Source organism: Penaeus vannamei, chromosome 8 (assembly GCF_042767895.1).
Source record: "Penaeus vannamei isolate JL-2024 chromosome 8, ASM4276789v1, whole genome shotgun sequence".
Lineage (NCBI taxonomy): Eukaryota > Metazoa > Arthropoda > Malacostraca > Decapoda > Penaeidae > Penaeus > Penaeus vannamei.
In genome coordinates, this window is record NC_091556.1 from 1,214,526 (window position 1) to 1,223,155 (window position 8,630).

Sequence of the window (8,630 nt, forward strand, 5' to 3'; positions counted from 1 at the left end):
TCATTACTTTCACTGATTTTGTTGGTTATGCCTTATTCCCATTCTCATTATCATTACCTTAACTATTCTTTCATAATCGTTTGTGGTAGTTGTACCATCATCATCATTACTGTTTTTATTCTTGTTTTTTATCTTCATTTTCACTTTCTTCCTACTGCAGTGGTTCTAATATTATTTTAGAATCCCTTCCTTTCTCCTTCTCCCCTTCTCCCCCATCTCTATCCTTTTTGTTCCTCCTCTCACTCATTCTCTTTCTTTCTCTCTTTAACAGCAATTGTTATATCTACTGGCAGTATTATCATCATAACCAATATCATGTAATCATTTTTTTCACCATTATTTTAATTACAATTATTTATTATCATGAATGTAATTACCTTTCCCATTATTTTATTACTAGTAGTGTGTGTGTGTTGATGAGAGACAGACATAAAGACACATGAACTGAGACACAAAGACATAAATTCACCCAATACATGTAGCATAACCTACATAAGCACTATGCAAATCAAATAAAACTTAATTTCACACTTATTGTATGTCTCTGTGATATAGCGGGTAGGACAGTCGCCTTGAAAGCGACAGACTCGGGTTCGATTCCCGACGGAGACTAGATCTTCAGAATTTTTACTTCTATGCACGAATTCGTTTTACTCTAAATTTGCATAAATCAATATTTCCGTTTTTCTTTTTGGTTGTTTATTTGCCTCTATCCTTTTTTTAATTTTTTTGTCATTCATCTATTATTATTATTATTATTATTCTATTTTATTATCATTATTTTTTTTTACTTTGCTGATCTTTTTACGCTCATGTGTGTGTGAAAAAAAGAGAAAGAAAGACTTTTAAAATAAGCACGAATTTGTTTTAATATCTAAATTTGCTGACACACTCATCAACATTTCCATCTTTCTGGTTGCTTATCTGCCTCTATTCTCTTACTTTACAGTTATTATTTATTATTTTCTTTTGTATATATTTTTTTATTTTGGTTTGTTTTGCAGATCTGTTTACGCTCATATGTGTGTGTGCGTGTAAAGAAAGAAAGAGAGAGAGAGAGAGAGAGAGAGAGAGCGAAAGAGAGAGATAGAGACAGTTATTTACCAATATATCCCACCTGTTTTTTCTGTCTTTATCATTTTCTTAAACACTATGCAAAGCTAATAAAATAAATTTCTTTATTATCTTATATGTCCGTAGTGCAGTGGTTAGCACGGTCGCCTTTAAAGCGACAGACTCGGGTTCGATCCCCGACGGAGACCATACTGTCCTTTTATTTATGAATTTGTTTCGATATATCTCTTACACATAATATCTCTTAATATACACATAATATAATATACACATAAGAGAGAGAGAGAGAGAGAGAGAGAGAGAGAGAGAGAGAGAGAGAGAGAGAGAGAGAGAGAGAGAGAGAGAGAGAATCCCCGAGAGAGAGAGAGAGAGAGAGAGAGAGAGAGAGAGAGAGAGAGAGAGAGAGAGAGAGAGAGAGAGAGAGAGAGAGAGAGAGAGAGAGAGAGAGAGAGAGAGAGAGAGAGAGAGAGAGAGAGAGAGAGAGAGAGAGCGAGAGAGAGAGAGAGAGAGAGAGAGAGAGAGAGAGAGAGAGAGAGAGAGAGAGAGAGAGAGAATCCCCAGCACCAAAATAGAGAGAGAGAGAGAGAGAGAGAGAGAGTTCAATTGCAAAACACAAATAGACCATTTAAACTCAATTTCATTCTTTCTCCTTGCCCACGAGATATTCATCAAATATTATATATATTCATAGGAAATTTGAATAAGTTTAATCCTAAATTACCTTTATCACAATCGCTTAGCTTGTCTGCGAGCATTTGTATCCACAGAACAATTCACTTTTAGAAAAGAATTTGTTAAAGGTGAGAGAAGGACGGATGCAGCGTCAGTTGTGAAGGCGCGGGGGCCATTTGTACTTATTGAAGAAGAAACTACAGTAAGCAACAAGGAAACGGCTTGATTAACGTTTGACAACATGTAAAATAGTGACAGGCAAGTATTCCATACCAGTACCGATGTGGAATCATCCTGAACAAATGTAAAATTTCAGTATTGTTTTCCGCGTCTCATGAGGGCAATTTAGAGACAGTCCTTGCGAGGGCGGGGCACCCAGGCCCTGATTTTATCATTATTGGGTATTTTAAAGGAGCCAAGAACAGAGTGGGTATGGCGAGGTTGATAATTTTATCTAAATCGATGGGACTGAAGTATCATTTTCCAGTTTCTATTAATTTTAACCCATGGTAGACAGATACCTCTAAGAATGTACACCATATTGCTACAATAAGATAAAATAAAATGTATTATTTAAGAACCCTATTATTAAATCAAAGCATAAAATTAAATTACATAGACTATATTGCGAGAGAGAGAGAGAGAAGGAAACATAACACATTCACACATATGTAGCGTAATCTACATGAGCACTATATAAATTTAATAAAACCAAATTCGTCCGATATGTTATGTCTCCGTGGTGCAGTGGTTAGCATGGTCGCCTTCAAAGCGACAGACTCGGGTTCGATTCCCAACGGAGGCCAATTATGTATGCCTTTTATGCACGAATTTTTAATATCTAAATTTGCTTACAAACTCATCAACATTTCTATTCTTTCTGGTTGCTTATCTGCCTTTATCCTCTTACTTGAAAGTGCATGTATATACTTTGTTTTGTTTTCACCTGTTTACGTTCAATATGTGAGTAAATTGGCCACGAAAAATCTTCTCACAAAATTACTCTTTTCTCTCCCTCTCCATCCCCCTCCCTCCTTTCTCTATTCATCCCTAGCTATCACACTATCACTCTATATCTCAGTAACACCTCCTCTCCCTCTCTCTATCTCCTCCTCCTCTCCTCCATCCCGTTCTCTTTCTCCCCCCTCCTCTCACTCACTTCCTTTAATATAATTATTATTTCTGCCAGCAGTATTATTACTACCATGCAATAATAATTGTCATTATCATTATTATCATTACTTTCACTAATTTTGTTGGTTATGCCTTATTTCCATTCTCATTATCATTATCTCAACTATGCTTTCATAACCATTGGCGGTAGTTGTACCACCATCATCATTACTGTTCTTATTCTAGTTTTTATCTTCATAATCACTTCATTCTTACTGCAGTGGTTCTAATATTATTTTAGAATCTCTTTCTTTCTCCTTCCCCCTCTGTCCCCCATCTCTTTCTCCTTTTCCTTCCTCCTCTCAACCATTATCTTTCTTTCTTTAACTGCAATGGTTATTTTTACTGGCAGCAGTATTACTATCCTCATAACCAATATCATGTAACATTTTATTTTTCACTATAACTGTAATTACATTTTTTATTATTATTATCATGAATGTAATTATCTTTACCATCATGATTAGTATTAGTAGTGTATGTGTGTTGATGAGAGACACTGACATAAAGACATAAATTCACCCAATACATGTAGCATAACCTACATAAGCACTATGCAAAGCAAATAAAACTTAATTTCACACTTATTGTATGTCTCTGTGATATAGCGGGTAGGACAGTCGCCTTGAAAGCGACAGACTCGGGTTCGATTCCCGACGGGTGCATGAATTAATTTATTTTACTTCTATGCAAGAATTCGTATTACTCTAAATTTGCATAAATCAATATTTGCATCTTTCTTTCTGGTTGCTTATCTGCCTCTATCCTCTTACTTTACAGTTATTGTTATTTACATATGTATTTTTTTTTCTTTTTACTTTGGTTTGTTTTGCTGATCTGTTTACGCTCATCTGTGCGTGTGTGTAAAGAAAGAGAAAGAAAGAAAGAGAAAGAGAGAGAGAGAGCGAAAGAGAGAGGCTGAGAACGAAAGAGGGGGAGAGAGAGAGAAAGTTATTTACCAAATATATCCCACCTTTTTACTTTCATCGATTTTCTTAAATTTCATTACTATTAGTAATATTAATATAATAATACAATGAGAGGGAAAAAGAGAGAACGAGAGAAAGAGAGAGAGAGAGAGAGAGAGAAACAACACATGAATTCACATACAGGACATGTAGAGTAACCTTCATAAAAATTATTCAATTATATTACATCTCAATTGTATATGTATATCCATCTTAACAACTTATTATACGTCTCCGTGGTGCAGTGGTTAGCACGGTCGCCTTTAGAGCGACAGACTCGGGTTCGATTCCAGACGGAAACCACACCACAAACCTTTTTAAGCACGAGTTTGTTTTAATATTTAAATTTCCTAACACACTCATCAACATTTCCATCTTTCTGGTTGCTTATCTGCCATTATCCTCTTGCAAATTGGCCACGAAAAGTATTCATCCCACAAAAAATTGAATTTTGAAAAATTTAATTTTTACCATCATTATTAGTATTGGTAGTGACTGTGTGTGTGTGTGTGCATACATACATATATATAAAATGAATTGCAAAACAAAAACATACACGAATAGACATGCACATAGACCACTCAATTTCGCTCTCACTAGTTCTCCTTGTGCATTAGACAGCAAATTCGAATGCGTTTAATCCTACAAAATCTAGTCATTCTTATATACATTAAAGTTGTATCACAATCGCTCTTCTGCGTCCATTTGTAGCCACAGAACAATTACTTTTAGAAAAGGAATGTATAGAGGTGAGAGCCAAGAAGAGAGTGGACATGGCGAGGTTGATAATTTTATCTAAATCGATGGGACTGAAGTATGACTGTGATTATAGGCCTATGATAACACATCGCATTAGAATATTTATCTTTATTTTTATCATTTTACAATTTCTAATAACTTTTAACGCATGGTAAATAGAGATAATGCTAAAAATATACACGCCGTATTGATACAATGGTAATAAAATGCATTATTTAAGAATTATATTTCTTAGATCAGTAAAACATGAAAATAGGTTGCATAGACAACAGAGAGAGAGAGAGAGAGAGAGAGAGAGAGAGAGAGAGAGAGAGAGAGAGAGAGAGAGAGAGAGAGAGAGAGAGAGAGAGAAAGTAACCTACATAAACAGTATGCAAACCTAATAAAACTAAATTCCCTCAGTATATTATATATCCGTAGTGCAGTGGTTAGCCCGGTCGCCTTCAGAGTGACAGACGCGGGTTCGATCCCCGACGGAGGCCACACCAACCGTTTTTTTTATGAATTTGTTTCGATATCTGAATTTGCTTACACACATTCTCTTGGTTGCTTGTCTGCCATTATCCCAGCACCAAAATAAGACAAGGCTTCAAGGAGTTGAATGAAAACAAAGAATTCTTTCAACCAGAATTTTTTATTTGGGAAATCAAAATCAAAAATATTCACGATAGACAATAGACATGACGTATGAAAGTAAGGTATTTCCGTCAATTATCTCTTTTTTTATTGTTTTGGGGACGGGAGAAACGATACCATACACAATGAATCATAAAAGATATATATATATCAATTATTTTTTTGCTATTTCTATTAATTATGTGGCCTTATTAGTTTTAGTGTGTGTGTGTGTGTGTGTGTGTGTGTGTGTGTGTGTGTGTGTGTGTGTGTGTGTGTGTGTGTGTGTGCGTGTGTGTCTGTTCAGTTGCAAAACACAAAAAGACAACTTAATCTCGATTTCATTCTTTCTCCTTGCCCACTAGATATTCATCAAATATTTTATACATTCATAGCAAATTTGAATAAGTTTAATCCTAAATTATCAATGTCAAGATCGTTTGGCTTCTCTGGGTGAATTTGTATCCACAGAACAATTCACTTTCAGAAAAGAATTTGTTAAAGGTGAGAGAAGGACGGATGCAGCGTCAGTTGTGAAGGCGCGGGGGCCATTTGTACTTATTGAAGGAAAAACTACAGTAAGCAACAAGGAAACGGCTTGATTAACGTTTGACAACATGTAAAATAGTGACAGGCAAGTATTCCATACCAGTACCGATGTGGAATCATCCTGAACAAATGTAAAATTCCAGTATCGTTTTCCGCGTCTCATGAGGGCAATTTAGAGACAGTCCTTGCGAGGGCGGGGCACCCAGGCCCTGATTTCATTATTATTCGGTATTTTAAAGGAGCCAAGAACAGAGTGGGTATGGCGAGGTTGATAATTTTATCTAAATCGATGGGACTGAAGTATTATTTTCCAGTTTCTATTAATTTTAACCCATGGTAGACACAGATAAATCTAAGAATGTACACTCCATATTGCTGCAATGATAATAAAATGTATTATCTAAGAACTCTATTATTAAATCATTAAAGCATAAAATTAGATTATGTAGCATAACCTACATGAGCACTAAGAAAATCTAATACAACCAAACTCGCCAGTTATATTATGTCTCCGTAGTGCAGTGGTTAGCGTAGTCGCCTTTAAAGCGACAGACTCGGGTTCGATCCCCGACGGAGACCACATTATCGCCATTTTATGAATTTGTTTCAAATTCTAAGTTTGTTTACGCACTCGCAAACATTCTTTTGGTTGCTTATCTGCCATTATCCTCTTACTTGAAAGTGAATTTACATGTTATTTATTTATATCTGTTTATGCCACACCATTTTTTTTCTTGAATAGCGGACGTCTGAAGATGAAATGTCGGCAGGAGAGAGAGAGAGAGAGAGAGAGAGAGAGAGAGAGAGAGAGAGAGAGAGAGAGAGAGAGAGAGAGAGAGAGAGAGAGAGAGAGAGAGAGAGAGATATTAAGACTCGGGTTCGATCCCCGACGGAGACCAACTTCCCGCATTTTTTATGCACAAATTTGTCTTAATATTTAAATTTGCTTACACACTCGTCTTTTCTGTTTGCTTATCTGCCTTTATTCTCTTGAAAGTGCATGTATATATTTTGTTTTGTTTTCACCTGCTTACGTTCAATATGTGAGTAAATGTTTAAAAGAAAGAGAAAGGGAGAGAGTTCAAAAGCAAATTAGCCACGAAAAATATTCCCACAAAAATTTGAATTACGAAAAATGACTCTTTTCTCTTCCTCTCCATTCCCTTCTCCCTTCAAATGTTTGTCATGATTTTCAGTATTAGTAGTATAGGTGTGTTGATGAGATAAAGACACATGGATTGAGAGAGAGACATAAATTCACCTAATACATGTTGCATAACCTACATTAGCACTATGCAAATCAAATAAAACTTAATTTCACACGTATTGTATGTCTCTGTGATAGAGCGGCTAGGACAGTCGCCTTTAAAGCGACAGACTCGGGTTCGATTCCCGACGGAGACTAGATCTTCAGAATTTTTACTTCTATGCACGAATTCGTTTTACTCTAAATTTGCATCAATCAATATTTCCGTTTTTCTTTCCGGTTGCTTATCTGCCTCTATTCTCTTACTTTAGTTATTATTTATCTATTATTTTCTTTTGTATATATATTTTTTATTTTGGTTTGTTTTGCAGATCTGTTTACGCTCATATGTGTGTGTGCGTGTAAAGAAAGAAAGAGAGAGAGAGAGAGAGAGAGAGAGAGAGAGAGCGAAAGAGAGAGATAGAGACAGTTATTTACCAATATATCCCACCTGTTTTTTCTGTCTTTATCATTTTCTTAAACACTATGCAAAGCTAATAAAATAAATTTCTTTATTATCTTATATGTCCGTAGTGCAGTGGTTAGCACGGTCGCCCATAAAGCGACAGACTCGGGTTCGATCCCCGACGGAGACCATACTGCCCTTTTATTTATGAATTTGTTTCGATATATCTCTTACACATAATATCTCTTAATATACACATAATATAATATACACATAATACATATATATAATATCTCTTAATATACACATAATACAAATAATATCTCATAGTATCTTACGATAATATCTCTTACACACTTACATTCTTTTGGTTGCTTATCTGCCATTATCCTCTTACTTGAAAGTAAATTTATATGTTATTTATTTATTTATATCTATTTATGCCGCAAATGAAATGTCGGCAGGAGAGAGAGAGAGAGAGAGAGAGAGAGAGAGAGAGAGAGAGAGAGAGAGAGAGAGAGAGAGAGAGAGAGAGAGAGAGAGAGAGAGAGATAATCCCCAGCACCTAAATAGAGAGAGAGAGAGAGAGAGAGAGGACTTATAAGCACACTCATCAACATTATCTCTTTTTGGTTGCTTATCTGCCATTATCCTCTTGCAAATTGGCCACGAAAAGTATTCATCCCACAAAAAATTGAATTTCGAAAAATGGCTCCTCCCCCCCCCTCTCTCTCTACTCTCCCATCTCTTTCTTCTTTTCCCTCCTCCTCTCACACTTTTATCACCATTATTGTAATTACAATTGTTTATGATCATGAATGTAATTTTTACCATCATTATTAGTATTGGTAGTGACTGTGTGTGTGTGTGTGTGTGTGTGTGCGTGTGTGTGTGTGTGTGTGTGTGTGTGTGTGTGCATACATACATACATATAAGGTGAATTGCAAAACAAAAACCTGCACGAATAGACACGCACATAGACCACTCAATTTCGCTCTCACTAGTTCTCCTTGTGCATTAGACAGCAAATTTGAATGCGTTTAATCCTACAAAATCTAGTCATTCTTATATACATTAAAGTTTTATCACAATCGCTCTTCTGCGACCATTTGTAGCCACGGAACAATTTACTTTTAGAAAAGGAATGTATAGAGGTGAGAGCCAAGAA

The 8,630-nt window shown here is 35.7% G+C and overlaps 1 non-coding gene across 1 annotated transcript; it reads left to right on the top strand.

Moving 5' to 3' along the window:
* The first annotated feature begins 7,582 nt into the window (after window positions 1–7,582).
* TRNAY-AUA (transfer RNA tyrosine (anticodon AUA)) lies at window positions 7,583–7,652 on the top strand. The gene has a single exon. It is a non-coding gene; the product is annotated as a tRNA-Tyr (tRNA).
* Window positions 7,653–8,630: the final 978 nt, after the last annotated feature.